The 19,997-nt window shown below is 40.9% G+C and overlaps 1 protein-coding gene across 5 annotated transcripts in view; it reads right to left on the reverse strand.

Moving 5' to 3' along the window:
- Positions 1–19,997, reverse strand: part of FNIP2 (folliculin interacting protein 2) — a 141,641-nt gene that overhangs the window by 73,317 nt on the left and 48,327 nt on the right. The window lies entirely within an intron of this gene.

The raw sequence follows: 19,997 nt of genomic DNA on the forward strand, positions 1-19,997 counted from the left end.
GGCACCAGTGAGCCTGGGACAGATAGCCTTTTATGTGGATTCCAACTGGCCATATGAAAATTGCCAGTTTTCATGATAAGGGCAGAGAAGACTGCTTTAAATAATAAATCACTGGAGAGAAAGCTTCTCCTTCCAAAGCCAGTTTGGACACAGATGGCAGTCAGAAATCACAGGGACATGCAGAGAGGGCTAAATTTGGATGCCTGCGTTCTGGGGACAGCATATCGGAGTTAAAGGAGTGTTAAAGCTTCTGTGTTGTTGGTTCAGGAACCAATTGGAGCAAGCTGGTAGAGCCTTCTCTTCCTCTCTCCCACTCACCCACACTGAGGTCAAATTGAGAGGAATTACACACTCTAAAATTTATTATTTTCCCCGATTATGGCTAGCTCTAATACAGGAGTTTCAAAAGCCAAGTGCATCACTGTAGAGTATCAGAATTGCTAGCAATTATAGTCAGCAAGAAGGGAAGCATGTTTCTAAGCAAACCAAAAGCAACTGGGATAAAACTGCTCTGAGGAAAACATAGGTTCTTTCTTAGTAAATGACAGAGTGAGGAAACTATAGAAAAAGTAATCATTTAAAAATGCACAGCTTTGGGTAGACTCAGTTTTTGACCCATCAGTCCAGTCAACACGTATTTGAGTGTCTGTGATGTTCCAGGCGCTGTGGTTGCTGCTGGAGACTCAGCAGTTAATTAACTGGAAAGACCTGGTCCCCGCCCTAACGGAGTTCATGGTTCAGTGGGGAATATTAGGCAAAGAATCACAGATGAATGTATCACTACAAACTGTGAAAGTACAAAAAGGAGCAGTAAACGGTTTCAGATTTCCAGACTGAAGAGGTGGGGAAGAGGGACAGGGAAGTCTCTAAGGACTTGAGGTGACATTTAAACACAGACCTGAAGAAGTAAAATGGATGAAGTGCACCACAGGAACAGTGAGGGACGTGGTAAGGTCTAAGACTGCCGCACTGGAGAAGGCAAAAGACAAAGACCAGAGAGCAAGTGCTGCGAGGTGGAAAGGACCGCAGGCGGGGGCCAGGATCATGCTCTCCCTCCTTGAGAAACCAAGGAAAACAGATGCTTGATAAGATCAGGTCTGCGCTTTTTGAAAGTTCAATCTGGCTGTTAAGGAAAACGGGGGTGGAACAGATGAAGACTGGAAGCAGGAAGGCCAAACATAATTCATAATTAGAGTTCCAGCCCTTCATAATGAAGGCTAGAACTGCGGCGGCAGAGGAGGGGAAAAGGGGACCGACTGTGGTGGCATGCTCACAGGACAGAGCTGAGCCGGTTTCCCAATGGACTGGAGAGGTGCCCAAGGTGAAAGGCAGCCAACTGGTTAGAGAAGCCGAGGGGGAGCTCTGAAGGGACAGAGGAGGGCAGACAGACAAGCAGACAGACATACAAATGCAAACTGTAAAACTAGGAGGCAGTATAAATGAAGTCAGACACATCTGGATTAAAATCCAAATGCCTCCGGCCTTCTAATTCTTCATCAGTACAATGAGAATGTTAAGCCTGCCCTTACAAAGGCTGTATGGGTTAAATGAAATGCATAAAGTGTTTCATACAAAGAGTGACATACAGTAAGTGCTACAAAATGGCAATCATTACCTCAGAGGATTTACTATTATGATTTTTAAAGAAAATTAATATAGTGTCTGATAATCACAAATTGTGCGTTTCTGGTCTTTTCCATTTTCAGGCAGTTAATACTGAACATGTTCTTTTTGGGTAGCAGATTTGTTTTCTTAAATCCCTACAGCAAAACATATAAAGTTCTGGTTGCACCTTCTTTCAACAAGCTGTGTCCTAAACTATCGTGCCCAGCATCCTTTCTTCCTAATTTTAATAACAATATGGCAAGTTTATTTTCAAACCATATTCCCCCTACTCTCAGTCCAGAGAGAGTCCATGTTTCAGGTCTGGCTAATGAGACATGGCCATATGACCCAAGCTGGCTGTGTGAGTCAGACCCAAAACTCAGTTGTCCGGCTCGTAAGTAGTAATCCTGGCATTGGCAGTGGCTATTTTTGCCATCATGAAGTAAGGGCCTGTCTGAAAATGAAGTCAGCATGGAGGAAAGCAGAGGTGAGCAATGGAATGAAACAGATTCCTAGCAGCACCAGAAGCCAGTTGTTCCTGAGTAAGTACTATTCCTGGAAATAGTTCACGGTTACTTACAACCAACACAGTCTGATGACTATGACTCAGACCACTGAATTTTAAAATTACAGAAGGCCGAGGAGGGCGGAACACTTGAGGTCAGGAGTTCGAGACCAGCCTGGCAAACCACGGCCAACACGGTGAAACCCAATCTATACTAAAAATATGAAAATTAGCCAGGTGTACTGGTGGGCACCCATAATTCCAGCTACTTGGGAGGCTGAAGCAGCAGGATCGCTTGAACCTGGGAGGCAAAGGTTGCAGTGAGCCAAGATGGCACCACTGCACTCCAGCCTGGGTGACAGAAGGAGATTCCATCTCAAAATAAAAAAAATTACACAAGATCATTAAAAAGGCCCTGAAACTATATATTATCATAAAATAGTACATATGTTGAAGTTGTTAAAAGTAAAAAAAAAAAACAGAATTGCCTCGCATTTTCTTTTCCATTTTGCCCTAATAATTATATTTTACCAAGACAGCATAATTTATAACCAAGTTGTTCAATCCTCATTTTTGAAGAATAACATGTATTCAAATATCAAACTGAAAACAGCTAGTATAGAGGAGATAAAATTTAATAATGATCATAACACCTTATTAAATGTTTCATGTTATTTTTCAATGAAAAAAAGATGGAAATAAAAATCATGGAAGATTGTTCTAATCCAGGAGTCTAAAAATAATCTTTTTTTGAGACAACAGATGCTGGAGAGGATGTGGAGAAACAGGAATACTTTTACATTGTTGGTGGGAGTGTAAATTAGTTCAACCATTGTGGAAGACAGTGTGGCAATTCCTCAAGGACCTAGAAATAGAAATTCCATTTGACCCAGCAATCCCATTACTGGGTATATATCCAAAGGATTATATATCGTTCTACTATAAGGACACGTGCACACGAATGTTCACTGCAGCACAGTTTACAATAGCAAAGACCTGGAACCAACCCAAATGCCCATCGACGATAGACTGGACAGGGAAAATGTGGCACATATACACCATGGAATATTACGCAGCCATCAAAAACGATGAGTTCGTGTCCTTTGTAGGGACATGGATGAACCTGGAAGTCATCATTCTCAGCAAACTGACACAGGAGCAGAAAATCAAACACTGCATTTTCTCCCTCATAGGTGGGTGTTAAACAATGAGAACACATGGACACAGGGAGGGGAGCACTACACACTGGGGTCTGTTGGAGGGAAATAGGGAAATAGGGGAGGGACAGCAGGGAGTGGGGAGTTGGGGGGGGATGGCATGGGGAAAAATGCCAGATATAGGTGAGGGGAAGGAAGGCAGCAAATCACACTGCCACGTGTGTACCTATGCAACAATCTTGCATGTTCTTCACATGTACCCCAAAACCTAAAATGCAATAAAAAAAAAATCTTAAAAAAAAAATCTTAATTTAAAAATTTTAAAAAAGACAGAGGGGAAAATATGTATTTCAGATTGTCTCATTTTTTAATCTAAATGCTTTAGAAGTATTTTATAAGATATGAGTGATAGACACAGTGGCTCGTACCTGTAATCCCAGCTACTTAGGTTGCTGAAGCAAAGAGGATCAGTTGATCCCAGGAATTCCAGACAAGACTGCACAACATAGCAAGACCCAGATTCTTTAAAAACTTGAAAAAAATTAGCTGATTATTATGGTATGCACCTGTAGTCCCAGCTACTTAGGAGGCTGAGGCGGAAGGATCACTTGAGCCCAGGAGTTCAAGGCTGCGATGAGCCATGATCACACGATTGCACTCGGACTCTAGCCTTGGTGACAGAGCGAGATCCCATCTCTTAAACAAACAAACAAACAAACAAACAAACAAACAAAAAAATGGTCAGGTGCAATGGGTCACGTCTGTAATCCCAGCAATTTGGGAGACTGAGGCTGGTTGATCACTTAAGCCCAGGAGTTTGAGGCCAGCCTGGGCAACAGGGTGAAACCTCATCTCTACTAAAAATACAAAAAGTTAGCTGAGCATGGTGGGGCACACCTGTAGTCCTAGCTACTGGAGTGCGTAGGCTGAGGTGGTAGAATCACCTGAGCTCAGGAAGTCGAGGCTGCTGTGAGCTAAGATCACATCATTGCATTCCAGCCTGGATGACAGAGTGAGACCGTATCTCAAAAAAAAAAAAAAAAAAATTAAAAGAATTTTTTAAAAAAGAGGAAAACTCTCTTCTTCTTCCATATGAATACTCTCTTTGATTTAATACATAAATTTAATTTCAACATTGACATTTCTTTTCTTTCTTCCTTTTTTTATTTTTTGGAGACAGGGTTTTGCTCTGCCACCCAGGCTAGGTCAGCGGCACCATCTCAGCTCACCGTAGCCTCAACCTCCCGCTCAAGCAATTCTTCCACCTCAGCCCCCCAAGTGGCTGGGACTACAGGCATGCACCACCATGCCTAGCTAATTTCTTTGTATTTTTTGTAGAGACAGAGTTTTACATAGTAAAACCCTGGACCAATAAGGAGCTGGTCTCAAACTCCTGAGGCTCAGGCAATCTGCCTGCCTCAGCCTCCCAAAGCGCAGGGAGACACTGACATTTTAATGTTAGCAGAGGAAAAAACAGTTGCATAATTTGTTCAAGGAAATAGAGGCAGAACAAAGGCCATTAGTGCTTCAGAATGAGAGAGACTGGGGATCAAATCTCAGCTCTGCCTCCCACCACTTTTATAGTTTTGGGAATGTCTCCCCTAGGAGTACTTATAGGTCCTGTTGTGAAGATTAAAAGAGACAATCTATGGAAATTCCCAGCACACTCCCAGCCTCTTTCCCAGCCAACCTTGGTACACAGGCTTTGAGCTACTGATAGCCACATGCCACACATATTCTCTTCATATTCACATTCACTTCTACATTCAACTAGCAGTTACTGTGGAGCTTCCAAGAGCACTGACCACAGTTCCTGGTGCTTTACTGAAGACATCTCTTCATATGACTGGGAGCCACTGAGCATGATTTAAAGGGGTATGAAAATAAGCCTTGGGGCTTTTGCCTTAAATATCTGACCATTTCAGAACAATGTATTCTAATCTGAGTTACTTCATTTCTCTGTTCTTGCTTAACACAAAGAATGAACAATGTCCTTGGCATCAGGGTATTATTTATGGCTACTTTATGACTTCAAGCACAATAAGATAAGATGATTTGTCTACCTTTTCTTATTGTAAAATTTAAGCAAAATGACTTATATGGACTCTTTTTGGTTTTAAAAATTCCGTGATGCCAGGATTTGCCTGGTTAGAATTGAAACCAGGCCTTATTTCTGGAACTACTCAAGAGTGAAAAGGCAAATAACCAAAGTCTCAGTTACTTCCCTGAAACATGACAGGCACTAATTCAAGTGATCTGAAACACAGAAAACACAATTCTCTTTAAAATATCTAAAGCCATGTACTGTAGTTTAAATTGTGTCCCCTCAAAAGATGGTGTTCAAGTTCTAATTTCTATACCTGTGAATATGACTTTGCTTGGAAACAGGGTCTCTGCAGATATAATCAAGTTAAGATGAGGTCATATTAAATAAGTAGGGGCCCTAATCCAATGACTGGTGTCCTCCTAAGATGGGGAAAATTTGGACAAAGACACAGAGTAATGAACAGGGAAGTCACTGCAGACTGAGGGCACAGCACAAACACAAAAAGACAATTTCACTGGGTGCTTGGAAAGTGTCTCCTGCTGAAGAACCACACAGCAAACAAGGCTGGAAAAGCACCTGAGGACTACTTGTGAGGGACTTTAAATGCTATGCCAAGGAATGCATCTGTTGCTCTGCAAGCTGTGGTATGCCAATTCCAAGATTTCAAGAAAGAGAATGACATGATCTGGCCTGTGTTTTAGGAGGAGAACTAAAGTGGTTTGAGAAGACCATTTTCAGGACAAATGCAGAGATAGTGACTTGTAAATCCAGGGTTTCGAGGAGTCATGGCCAACAAGGAAAAGAGCAGTAGTTGTATAACGTGCTGCAGGGTGATTTGCTATAGCCTTCAAGACCAGCTCTAGTGTGGGTGTTGATTCTTCTCTTGAACTTTTATAGGAATCAGAGAAGTGATCATGGGTATCCCCACGTTGAAAAAGCAAGTTTTTCCTCTTTGTCTCACACAAGGAAACCACCTTACACAGCCGAAAATAAGTTTACATAAAAAGTTTAAAGAACAGTCTTGTGATCCAAGAAGGTAAGTATTTAAACCTTCAGGAATGATAGAAAACTTTCAATGGTCCAAGGGAAGGTAAACTGAAACAAAACAAAGACAAACAATAATGATCACAACAAAAACTGACAAAAATACTGTCTATTTAACCAGCAGCTCCTGCCTGCCTACTACTTGGCAAGCATTCTGAGACAGAGCAGCGAGCAAACCATAACCCTGCCCCTATGAAATGCACTATGTGACATTTTCCAACCACGCTTCAACCCTATTCTATACTCTTTTTTTTCTGCCAACCTTCATGATTTCCTTACTCTCTTAAAAAAAAAGAAAAAAAGAAAAAGTTTCTAAGTACAAACAGAAATCTCTCAAAAGGTTTGCTCAAGAAGAGTGGGAAAACCCAAAGGGCTACACCCTGAAAATAAACGAAGACTGGGGGTGGAAGAAAAGGGAAAATTAAGTTTGACGTGGCAATGAAAGTTCACCCTGTCAGCACAAAATATACATTATTTCCCACCTAGTAACAAGCTGTTTATTTCAAGAAAAAAAATTATGTAAATAGATGGCAGTAACAGGTTTGGAATTCATTTATCTTTTGGTATGTTAGTACTCTCAGGAAGACTGCATGGCTCTCCTTTCTTCCCCTATTTTGCGCTTACACAGCCTTAGCTGTGTGAATTGCCCAGTGCAATTTCAGAGGAACTGCATAAAAACTCACCACTGAGTTGCTGTCCTGTGATCAGGAGTACAGTAAAAAGCACTTAAAGATTCCAGTTCCCATCAGAAGCTTTAATATATATTGCTAACCTAAAGATATTAATATTAATTTACAAACAATTCCAATTAAATGTAGTCCATTGTTATATTACCAACACATAGCTATACTGCATGTTGGTTGCAATTCTTCCATCTTTAAGAAAGTAGGTGATATGTAAATCCTTTTTGTAAAGGAAAATGTGGAATGAAAGAGTAAATATGTTTAATCAGCAGCAACGGCATGGCAGGAGCACTGTAACATAAAGCCGTACTTCTGAGTTCATTCCTTCTGCAAAACTTTGAGTGTGTGGCTTCACACAGGCACTGTGAAAGGTACCAGGAGCAGAAATTAACTAGATCCAGTCTTTACCTGAATATGCTTACAACTGGGAATGGAAAGGCCAACATAGAAATACTAAGTTAACAATACCGTTGCAGGTACTGAGATAAATGTCTACAGGGACTTATGGGGACTCTAAAGGATAAAGAGGTCAAGTCCACATAGTTGGGTGAGGGATAGATGCGAGTCACAGAAGACATGATGCTTGCAACATGGATTAGGATTCACCAGGGTCAACAGAGCTTCTAACTCTAGCTCTACTGCGTTCAACCCAGATGATTTTAGGTACGCTCCAACCCTAGCGCTGAGCTTTCCCAAAATGCATCTACCTTATCTAACTCGCAAGATTGTTCAGGAAAAACAGAGAATAAGTTATGAAAGCACTTTTAAAACTGTAAAGCATAATTCAAAGATCTCAGATACACAGTTCCTTAGCCAAGTGCCTTAGGGCTAGATGCTTCAGAATTCAGAATGTTTTTTAGAAATCAGAAAGATGCTACACTACATATTACATAATACCTCTTCCAGGAACTGAGATATAATCAGACCCCCAAATCAAATTGATATTTTCACCAGCCCAAGTTATGAATATTTATGCGAAGTGGATTGGATAGACACTATAAACAGCCTCACAACAGCTCAGATCAATTCCAAAAGATTTTCCAGAAATTTTAGGATTTTGGAATTACAGGATAAAGGATGGTTGATTAATTTAGTGATTACCATGTCTAGAAAAGGACAAAAGACTGGAATAAATAACTTTCAGGTTCCCTACATTTTCCTGAATATAACTGATCTCTAATAAAAATGACAGCCAAAAGTTTATGTGTAAGTAGGTTGTTTGTAACTCTAAGCTTGTTTTCCCCCTACCTACGAAAAAAACAATGCATAAGTGGTAGCAAAGGTCACAAGTTACAACCACGTAAGTCTTTAAATGTGTTCACACAGCAGTGACAAAACATTATCGTATCTGTCACAATACAGCCTAAGATCTGGGTGCTATAAACAGGGAACTACAAAGTACAGAGAGGAAAAGACAAAAATTCTTTCTTCTGAGTTCAGGATCACATCAAGTAAAACTCTTAAAGAGGTAAAGTTTGTATGTGGCACGTACAGCACCACTACCCACATTCCACTGCCCTGAGGCCACATAGCACAGACAAAACGGCGGAGCACTGCACTGGATGTCTGATTGGCTAGGCTGGAGGCAGGGTCCCACAGTCCAATCTCAGTCACTCCTTCACCTCTTAATCCAGTGTCTCCTCCTCTATAAAAGGATGGGTTGGGGCCAGGTGAGGTGGCTCACACCTGTAATCCTAGCACTTTGGGAGGCTGAGGCAGACAGATCACTTGAGGCCAGGAGTTTGAGACCAGCCTGGCTAATGTGGTGAAACCCAATCTCTACTAAAAATATGAAAATTAGCCAGATGGTGGGTGCCTTGATCGCATCTACTCGGGAGGCTAAGACACAAGAATCGCTTAGACATGGGAGGTGGAAGTTGCAGTGAGCTGAGATCACACAGCTGTACTCCAGCCTGGGCAACAAAGTGAGACTGTCTGAAAAACGGAAAAAGAAAAAATGGGGAATGGGGTGCAACTAAAATTATGCCTAAAAGTCTGGTGCTTCCAATTGTAACACATTGTAATCCCAAGTTATCTATTAAGTGCGCACAGTGTAATTTAGAATAGATGATCTCAGCCAGATACTAAAAGTAAAGCAATCTTAATGAATTAACCTACATTATTACTACATGGTATCCCTTAAACCTTCCCACAAAACACTGTGTATAGAATGCTACCATAAGTCTAGAAAAAGGAAAAACTGGGGGTGGGGAACTCTGGGTTTTATTATACATGTGTAGACTGTCTCTAAAAGATATACAATGAATTGGTAATACTAGTTGTCTCTGAAGTAGAAAGCTGGATTACTGGATAAAAAAGAAAGCAGAAGGCTTTTCATTCTACACTCTTTACAGAGCAAAGGGAAAGGCTTTCTCTACACTATGTAATACACATCTATCAAAACAACATAGTGAGAAGGAGTGTAGGCTGGACCCAGGCGTCCTGGGCCCAGGTTCTACCTCTGCCTCTTCCCAGCAATGTAACTTTGGTGAGTTACCTTACCTCTTTGTTCCGCAATAGCCTTATCTGCAAAATGGAGATAATATAATAGTACCAACCTTCTAAGTGCTGCTTTGGTGAGCAAATGTAAAGCACTTAACACAGAGCCAGCCACACTGGAAGTATGCTCTAAACATGCACCATAATTTTGTGTCTTTTGAATATTAAACTGTGTGATTGTATTATCTCTTGAAAATGTAAAAACAACAAAGATGAGGACTATAACAAGAACACCCTATTTTTTTTTAACCCAAAGAATCTATTATTGCTTTAAAGCAAACCCTTAATCACGGTTTCCTTTAAGAGGGTTCTTGGTAGCTGAAGCATGAGGCAGTGGGTGAACTCCTACAGGGAAACTACCTTAATGAATTCTAAGCATTCAGATTCAGTTTTCAAATATGTCGTTTGGCCTGGACAATGGCATTTATTGAGCTTTCTTCTCGGCACTCATACACTACATTTTCCTGTCCTTCTTCATTCCCTTCCTCTTCCAAGGACAGGAGAAAGTTTCTCTCTAAAAAAGCAATCCCTCTGGGAGGCTGAGGCAGAAGAACTACTTGAACCCGGGAGGCCTAGGTTGCAGTGAGTCGAGATCATACCACTGCCCTCCAACCTGGGTGACACAGCAAGACTCTGTCTCAAAAAAAATAAATAAAATAAAAATATTTTTAAAAAATTGCTTTTTTAAAAATTTATTTATTAAATAAATAAATAAATTTATTAAATCCATCATCTATGGCTTTCAGTTTGTGACTGCTGTTCTAGTAGTGTATCAAATGGATTTCCATCATATTAAATAACGGCCTTTTTTGCTGCATAATTCTCCCAGAGCCTAGAGACACCAATTCCAGAAGTTCTGGTGTTTGCATGTAGGCAGGCGAAGGCTGCTAATCAGAACTACACAGCACATGCACAAATAATTGCCTAACATTTTAGACTTTACCAAACACTTCTACAGAATTCACCTGACCTGACCTTCTCAAATGTCCTGTGAGAGCCTGTATTGTATAATGTATTGTGTAAACTTTAACAAGGTTATGGCCATAAGTGGCTAAGTCAGGACTAAAATCAATGTCTCCTGACTCCAGATTCTGTGTTCATCCAAGTCTACTACACTAGCACCTTGATACCAGTAGCAAACAAGTTAGGGTAACATTCTCTTCCTTCTAGGACCTTCCTCTGCATGTCCTTCTGAGATGCAAAAACCTGCACTCCAGCGTGGGCAGAGTGAGGCCCCATCTCTTAAAAGAAGAAGAAAGAGGGATCCAAGATGGCCAATTAGGAGCAGCTCAGGATTGCAGCTCCCAGTGAAAGTGTGGAGGGTGAGTGGACGCTGCATTTCCAGACAGATTTTTATTGCCCACAGACCAGGAGATTCCCAGGTGGAGGAGCCCCACAGGTCACCAGCGTGGCTGGTTTGGCTGCCATGGCTGCTTTGGATGGTGGGGCTGTTTTTGACAGTGCAGCTATTTTGCAGGCACCCCAGCATGGCAGTTCTCTGTACAAAATACATGGGTCTGGCCGCCATTTTAGCTGGCGATTGGAGCTCCGGGAAGGCAGAGTCGCCCATTCATCTGATTAAAAAGAGGACTGAAGCAGGGAGCCAGGCTAGGAGATGCCCGGGCAAAAAATCCCAAGAATCTCAGCGCCGCTGTTTCAGCAGGTGCAGTAAGTCGCCGCATGGGAAATCACACAGATCCCGCCACCTTTTCAACAGGCGACTGGAACATCTGGGAAACAGTCGACCATTCAACTAAAAAAAAAAAAAGGCTCTGAGGCAGGGAGCCAGGTGATCAGGCTCAGCTGGTCCCAGGCCCACAAAAAAACAGCATTGAAAACGCTCTGGATTGAGAGTTTCACAGCAAGCACAGCTGAACCCCAGACGGGCCAGCTCAGTGGGGGAGGGGCATCTGCCACTACCAAGGCAGTCCACCACTATGGAGGTAGTCCGACATTGCTGAGGAAGCCCATGATTGCTGAGGCAGCCCACCATTACAGAGAGAGTCTGCAATTATAGAGGTGGGCTGCCATTGCCGAGGCAGTTCTAACTACATCTGTATAAACAAGACTGCAGGGAAGTTCACACGGCAGCTGGGTGGAGCCCACAGCAGCTCAGCAAAGACTCTGCAGGCAGACAGTGACTAGGCTGCCTCCTTGCTGGGCAGGGCAGCCCTGAAAAAAGGCAGTAACACAACAAAAACTCATAAATAAAGCCCTAACACCCTGGGACAGAGCACCTGGGAAAAAAAAGGGGGGGAGGTTTATGAGTTCTGCTGCAACAGACTTAAACGTACCTGCACAGCAGCTCTGAATGAACAACAGAGCTCACAGCTCAGCACTTGAGCTCCTATAAAGGACAGACTGTCTCCTCAAGCAGCTCCCTGGCCCTTGTATATCCACAGTCACCTCATAAAGGAGAGCTCAGATAGACGTTTGGTGGGTATCCTACTGGGACAGATAGCAGAAGAAGAAACTGGCAGCAACCCTTACTGTTCTGCAGCAGCTGCTGGTGATCCCCAGGCAAGCAGGACCTGGAGTGGACCTCAGCAGTCCTACAGCAGAGGAACCAGACTGTTACAAGGAAAACTAAGAAACAGAAAGAAATAACTTTATCATCAACAAACTGGACGTCCACTCAGAGACCCAATCTGAAAGTCAACAACTACAAAAATGACAGGTAGATAAAACCGCAAAGATGGGAAGAAACCAGTGCAAAAAGCATGATAACACCCGAAACCAGAATGTCTCTGCTCCTACAAGGGATCACAACTCCTCACCAGCAAGGGAACAAGGCTGGATGGAGAATGAGTGTGATGAATTGACAGAATCAGGCTTCAGAAGGTGGGTCATAAGAAACTTCTGTGAGCTAAAAGAATATGTTCTAACCCAATGCAAAGAAGAAACTAAAAGCCTTCAAAAATGATTTGACAAAACGAGAATAAACAACTTAGAGAGGAATATAAGTGAATTGATGGAGCTGAAAAACACAACACGAGAACTTCACGAAGCATACAGAAGTTTCAAGAGCCCAAATGACCAAGCAGAAGAAAGGATATTAGAGGTCGAAGATCAACTCAGTGAAATAAAATGAGAAGGCAAGATTAGAGAAAAAAGGGTAAAAATGAATGAACAAAGTCTCCAAGAAATATGGGACTATGTGAAAATACCTAATCTACGTTTCATAGGTGTACCTAAATGTGACGAAGAGAATGAATCCAAGCTGGAAAATACTCTTCAGGATATTATCCAGGAAAACATCACCAACCTAGCAAGGCAGGCCAATATTCAAGTCCAGGAAATACAGAGACCACCACAAAGATATTCCTCAATAAGAGTAACCCCCGAAGCACATAATCGTCAGATTCACCAGGGTTGAAATGAAGGAGAAAATGCTAAGGGCAGCCACAGAGAAAGATCAGGTTACCCACAAAGGGAAGCCTATCAGACTCACAGCAGATCTCTCAGCAGAAACCCTACAAGCCAGAAGAGATTGGGGGCCAATATTCAACATCCTTAAAGAAAAGAACTTTCAACCCAGAATTTCATATCCAGCCAAACTAAGCTTCATAAGTCAAGGAAAAATAAAATCCTTTGTGAACAAGCAAGTACTCACAGATTTCATCACCACCAGGCCTGCTTTACAAGAGCTCCTGAAAAAGGCACTAAACATAGAAAGGAACAACCAGTACAAGCCACTCCAAAAACATACCAAATGGTAAAGAGTATCAACACAATGAAAAAACTGCATCAACTAATGGGCAAAACAGCCAGCTAGAATCAAAATGGCAGACTCATTCACACATAACAATATTAAGCCTAAATGTAAATGGGCTAAATGCCCCAATCAAAAGACACAGACTAGCAAATTGGATAAAAAGCCAAAACCCATCAGTGTGCTGTATCCAGAAAACCCATCTCACATGCAAGGATACACAAAGGCTCACAATAAAGGGATGGAGGAAGATTTACCAAGCAAATGGAGAGCAAAAAAAAGCAGGAGTTCCAATTCTGGTCTCTGATAAAATAGACTCTAAACCAACAAAGATCAAAAGAGACAAAGAAGGACATTACATAATGGTAAAAGGATCAATGCAACAAGAAGAGCTAACGATCCTAAATATATACGCACCTAATACAGGAGCACCCAGATATACAAGGTAAGTTCTTAATTACTTGCAAAGAGACTTAGACTCCCACACAATTATAGTGGGAGACTTTAACAACCCATTGTCAATATTAGACAGATCAATGAGACAGAAAATTAACAAGAATATCTAGGACTTGAACTCAGACCTGGACCAAGCCAACCTAATAGACATTTACAGAACTCTCCACCCCAAATCCACAGAATATACATTCTTCTCAGCACCACATGGCACCTACTCTAAAATTGACCACATAATTGGAAGTAAATCACTCCTCAGCAAACGTAAAAGAACGAAAATCATAACAAACAGTCTCTCAGACCACAATGCAATCAAGATAGAACTCAGAATTCAGAAACTAACTCAGAACCGCACAGCTTCATGGAAACTGAACAACTGGCTCATGAATGTTGACTAGATAAACAATGAAATGAAGGCAGAAATAAAGATGTTCTTCGAAACCAACGAGAACAAAGACACAACGTACCAGAACCTCTGGGACACATTTAAAGCAGAGCAGTGTCCAGAGGAAAATATATAGCAATAAATGCCAACATGAGAAGGAAGGAGAGACCTAAAATCGGTACCCTATTGTCAAAATTGAAAGAGCTAGAGGAGCAGGATCAAAGAAACTCAAAAGCTAGCAGAAGACAAGAAATAACTAACATCAGAGCAGAACTGAAGGAGATAGAGACACAAAAAACCCTTCAAAAAATCAATATATCCAGGAGCTGGTTTTTTGAAAAGATCAACAAAATACACAGACTACTGGCCAGAATAAAAAAGACAAGATAGAATAATCAAATAGATGCAATAAAAAAAGATAAACGGAATATCAGATTCCACAGAAATATTTTATCAGAATATACTTTATCAGAAACGATAAAGGGAATATCAGATTCCACATATTCCACAGAAATACAAGCCATCATCAGATTATTACAAACAACTCTATGCATAGAAACTAGTAAACCTGGAAGAAATGGATAAATTCCTGGACACTTGCATCCTTCCAAGCCTAAACCAAGAAGAAGTTGAAACCCTGAATAGACCAATAACAAGGGCAGAAGTTGAAGCAGCAATTAAAAGCCTGCCACCCAAAAAAAGCCCAGGTCCAGATGGGTTCACAGCCGAATTCCACCAGACATACAAAGAGGAGCTGGTACCATTCCTTCTGAAACTATTCCAAACAATCCAAAAAGAGGGAATCCTTCCCAAATCATTTTATGAGACCAACATCATCCTGATACCAAAGTCCGGGAGAGACTCACCAAGAAAAAAAAACTTCAGGCCAATATCCATGATGAACACAGATGCAAAAATCTTCAATAAAATACTGGCAAACCGACTGCAACAGCACATCAAAAAGCTTATCCACCATGATCAAGTAGGCTTCATCCCGGGGATGCAAGGCTGGTTCAACATACACAAGTCTATAAACATAATTCACCACATAAACAGAACCACAGACAAAAACCACATGATTATCTCAATACATGCAGAGAAGGCCTTTGACAAAATTCAACAGCACTTTATGCAAAAAAAAATAAATAAATAAAAAAAAATAAACTAGGTATTGATGGAACATATCTCAAAATAATAAAAGCTATTTACAATAAACCAACAGCCAATATCATACTGAATGGGCAAAACCTGGAAGCATTCCCTTTGAAATCTGGCACTAGACAAGGATTCCCTCCCTCACCATGCCTATTCAATATAGTACTGGAAGTTCTAGCCAGAGCAATTAGGCAAGAAAAAGAAATAAAGTGTATTCAAATAGGAAAGGAGGAAGTCAAATTGTCTCTATTTGCAGATGACATGATTGTATATCTAGAAGACCCCATCGTCTCAGCCCAAAATCTCCTGAAACTGATAAGAAATTTCAGCAAAGTCTCAGGATACAAAATCAATGTGCAGAAATCACAAGCATTCCTAGACAGCAGTAACAGACTTAAAGAGAGCCAAATCAAGAGTGAACTCCCATTCACAATTGACACGAAGAGAATAAAATACCTAGGAATACAACTAACAAAGCATGTAAAGGACCTCTTCAAGGAGAACTACAAACCACTGTTCAAGGAAATAAGAGAGGACACAAACAGATGGAGAAACATTCCATGTTCATGGTTAGGAAGAATCAATATCGTGAAAATGGCCATACTGCCCAAAGTAAATTACAGATTCAACGCTATCCCCATCAAGCTACCAATGACATTCTTCACAGAACTGGAAAAAATCACCTTAAACTTCATATGGAACCAAAAGAGAGCCCACATGGCCAAGTCAATTCTAAGCAAAAAGAACAAGGCAGGAGGCATCACACTATCGGACTTCAAACTATACTAAAAGTTTACAGTAACCAAAACAGCATGGTACTGGTACCAAAACAGAGATATAGACCAATGGAACAGAACAGAGGCCTCGTAGGCAACACCACACATCTACAACCATCCGATCTTTGACAAACCTTACAAAAACAAGCAATGGGGAAAGGAGTCCCTGTTTAATAAATAGTGTTGGGAAAACTGGCTAGCCACGTACAGAATGCAGAACTGGACCAATTCCTGACAACTTACACTAAAATTAACTCCAGATGGATTAAAGACTTAAACATAATACCTAACACCATAAAAACCCTAGAAGAAAATCTAGGCAAAACCATTCAGGACATAGGTTTTGGCAAGGACTTCATGATCAAAACACCAAACGCATTGGCAACAAAAGCCAAAATAGACAAATGGGACCTAATCAAACTCCACAGCTTCTGCACAGCAAAAGAAACAGTCATTAGAGTGAATTGGCAACCAACAGAATGGGAAAAATTTTTTGCAGTCTACCCATCTGACAAAGGGCTAATATCCAGAATCTACAAAGAACTAAAACAGATTTACAAGAAAAAAAGCAAGCAATCCCATTCAAAAGTGGGCGAAGGATATGAACAGACACTTTACAAAAGAAGACATACATGAGGCCAACAAACATATGGAAAAATGCTCATCATCACTGGTCATTAGAGAAATGCAAATCAAAACTATATTGAGATACCATCTCACACCAGTTAGAATGGCCAACATTAAAAAATCTGGAGACAACAGATACTGGAGAGGATGTGGAGAAATAGGAACACTTTGACACTGTTGGTGGGAGTGTAAATTAGTTCAACCATTGTGGAAGACAGTGTGGCGATTCTTCAAGGGCCTAGAAATAGAAATTCCATTTGACCCAGCAATCCTATTACTGGGTATATATCCAAAGGATTATATATCGTTCTACTATAAAGACACATGCACACAAATTTTCATTGCAGCACAGTTTACAATAGCAAAGACCTGGAACCAACCCAAATGCCCATCGATGATAGACTGGACAGGGAAAATGTGGCACATATACACCATGGAATATTATGCGGCCATCAAAAACGATGAGTTTGTGTCCTTTGTAGGGACATGGATGAATCTGGAAACCATCATTCTCAGCAAACTGACACAAGAACAGAAAATCAAACACCGCATGTCCTCACTCATAGGTGGGTGTTGAACAATGAGAACACATGGACACAGGGAGGGGAGCATCACACACTGGGGTCTGTTGGGGGGAAATGGGGGAGGGACAGTGGGGGGTGGGGAGGTGGGGAGTTGGGGAGAGATAGCATGGGGAGAAATGCCAGATGTAGGTGATGGGGAGGAAGGCAGCAAATCACACTGCCATGTGTGTACCTATGCAACAATCTTGCATGTTCTTCACATGTATCCCAAAACCTAAAATGCAATAAAAAAAAAGCACCAAGATAAAACTAATATAAAATTTCTTACCTTAGAAAATAAAAAAAAAAAAAAGGAAGAAGAAAGGAGGAGGAGGAGGAAGAGAAAGAGGAGAAAGTGTGGGATTGACAAAAGAATAGGGAAACTGGTCAATGGAACAGAATAGAGAGGTCAGGAAAAAATCCACATAAATATAAATCAACCGATACTTGACAAAGGAGCAACAGTAATACAATGGAGCAAAGACAGTCTTTTCAACAAATGGTGCTGGAGTATCTGGACATCCAGGTGCAAAAAATAAATAAATAAATAAATAAATAATCTCAACACGGACCTTACATCCTTCACAAAAATAAACCCCAAATGGCTTACAAACCTAAGTGTAAAAAGCAAAACTACAAAACTCACAGAAGACAACACAGGAGAAAATATAGACGACCTTGGGCATGGCGAAGGATTTTTAGATACAACATGAAAGCCGTGGTCCATGAAAGAAATTATTGAGAAGCTGGACTTCGTTAAAATTTAAAACTTCTGCTCTGAGAAAGACACTGTCCAGGGAATGAGAAGACAAGCCACAGGCTGAGACAAAATAGTCACGAAAAATATATCTGATAAACAACTATTTTATCCAAAATAAAGAACCCCTAAAACTCAGTAAGAAATCAAATCTCCTGATGAAAAAATGGCAAAAGATCTGAATAGACACCTCACCAAAGATAATATAAATGGGAAATAAGCATATGAAAAGTTGATCCACATTGTTTGTCATTAGAGAAACACAAATTTAGACAAGAGATACTACTACTACATGCCTATTAGAATGGCCAAAGTCCGGAACACTGACAATGCCAAATGCTGGTGAGGATGTGGAGCAACAGAAACTCTCATCCATTGGTGGCGGTGCTACTGTTTTGGAAGAGTTTGGCAGTTTCTTACGAAACTAAGCATACTTTTACCTTACAATCCAGCAATGGGACTCCTTGTTATTTAACCAAATGAGTTGAAAAGCCTGCAGCTATGTACATGAGCTTGATTTGTAATTGCCAAAACGTGGAAGCAACCAAGATGTCCTTCAGTATGCAAAGAGATGGTCAATGGAATATTATTCAGTGCTAAAAAAGAAATAAACTGTCAAGTTATGAAGAGACATGAAGAGACCTGCAATGTAAATTTCTAACTGAAAGAAACCAATCTGAAAAGGCGACATACTGTATGATTCTAATCAAATGACATTCTGGAAAAGGCAAAACTATGGAGATAGTAAAAAGACAAGTGGTTGCCTGGGGTTAGAGGAGACAGAGGGATAAATAGGCGAGGTGCAGAGGATTTCTAAGGCAGTGAAACTATCTAGTATGAATAGTGGATGCGTGTCATTACACTTTTGTCAAAACCTATAGAATATACAACACTAAGAGTGAACCCTAATGCCAACTATGGACTTTGGGTGACAATGATGTGTCAATACAGATTCCTCAATGGTAACACATATACCACTGTGGTATGGGATGGTGACACTGTGGGGGCAAGGTATACATGGGAATTCTGTAATTTCTGCTCAATTTTGCTGTGAACCTAAAATTGCTCTAAAAAATATTTAAAAGGAAAAAAATTATTTTAATTTCAGTTGTCAAAGGAACTTTAAAAATATATTAACTTTCAGGAATAAGTACTAGTTTAAAAATTTGTGACAGGATTATTTTCTGAAGATATTTTTTGTCTGTTAGAGTTTGCTACAGAATATCCTGTAAAGATGGGATCCAAGGACATACAACTTGAGCTTCAGATGTAGCTATCAAGTCTGTCTCTGCCCAGCAGAATTACAGGCCGTCTCCTCCTTGTTCTATCCACTTGGCTGGGAAAAGGAGAGTCGGTCCTCACATTCTGCTCTACGGAATGCATCCAACCATCACATGTGGTCTTGCTCCTACTGACGGAGGGGAATGTTCCCCTAAAATAGTTCACAGTGAGGTATTAATGACTGCCTACAGAGAATAATGCTTAAATACAAAGAAATGAGAATTTAATAATAGGAGTTTTTGCTGTCAAGCAGGCTCCAGTGGGAAAGATATTACAGGCAGGTGACCTCTGCCTCCCACTCATATCACAGTATGCAGCTGCCAGACCATCCACCAGCACACCTCCACCCCATTCACATTCCCACGAAGGATCATGTACTTTCTGAATCCAAATCATCTTTGCCCTGAGGCAATATCCTTAATTTTAGGATGCACACCAGGCATGTTCCTGCCTTAAGATCTTTGTACTTCCTGTTCCCTCTGTTGAAAATGTACTTCCTCAAACACCCACATGGCTTGTTCACTCACGTGGAAAAAGATTACCACTGAGCTAGTTCTGACTCCCTTGATTACCCAAGGCCGAATCTTTACATTTCTCTAACTTTGGGACTCACGGATCACTGACAGATTATCAGAATATTAGCTGGAAAGGACTTCAGACACTACCTCCTGTCCACTGGTTCCCAAGTTGTTTGGCTCATTGTTAGAAATACCCCAGAAGCTGTGTGTGTGTGTGTGTGTGTGTGTGT

Source organism: Sapajus apella, unplaced genomic scaffold (assembly GCF_009761245.1).
Source record: "Sapajus apella isolate SASKATOON/1434 unplaced genomic scaffold, GSC_monkey_1.0 scaffold67, whole genome shotgun sequence".
Classification (NCBI taxonomy): Eukaryota; Metazoa; Chordata; class Mammalia; order Primates; family Cebidae; genus Sapajus; species Sapajus apella.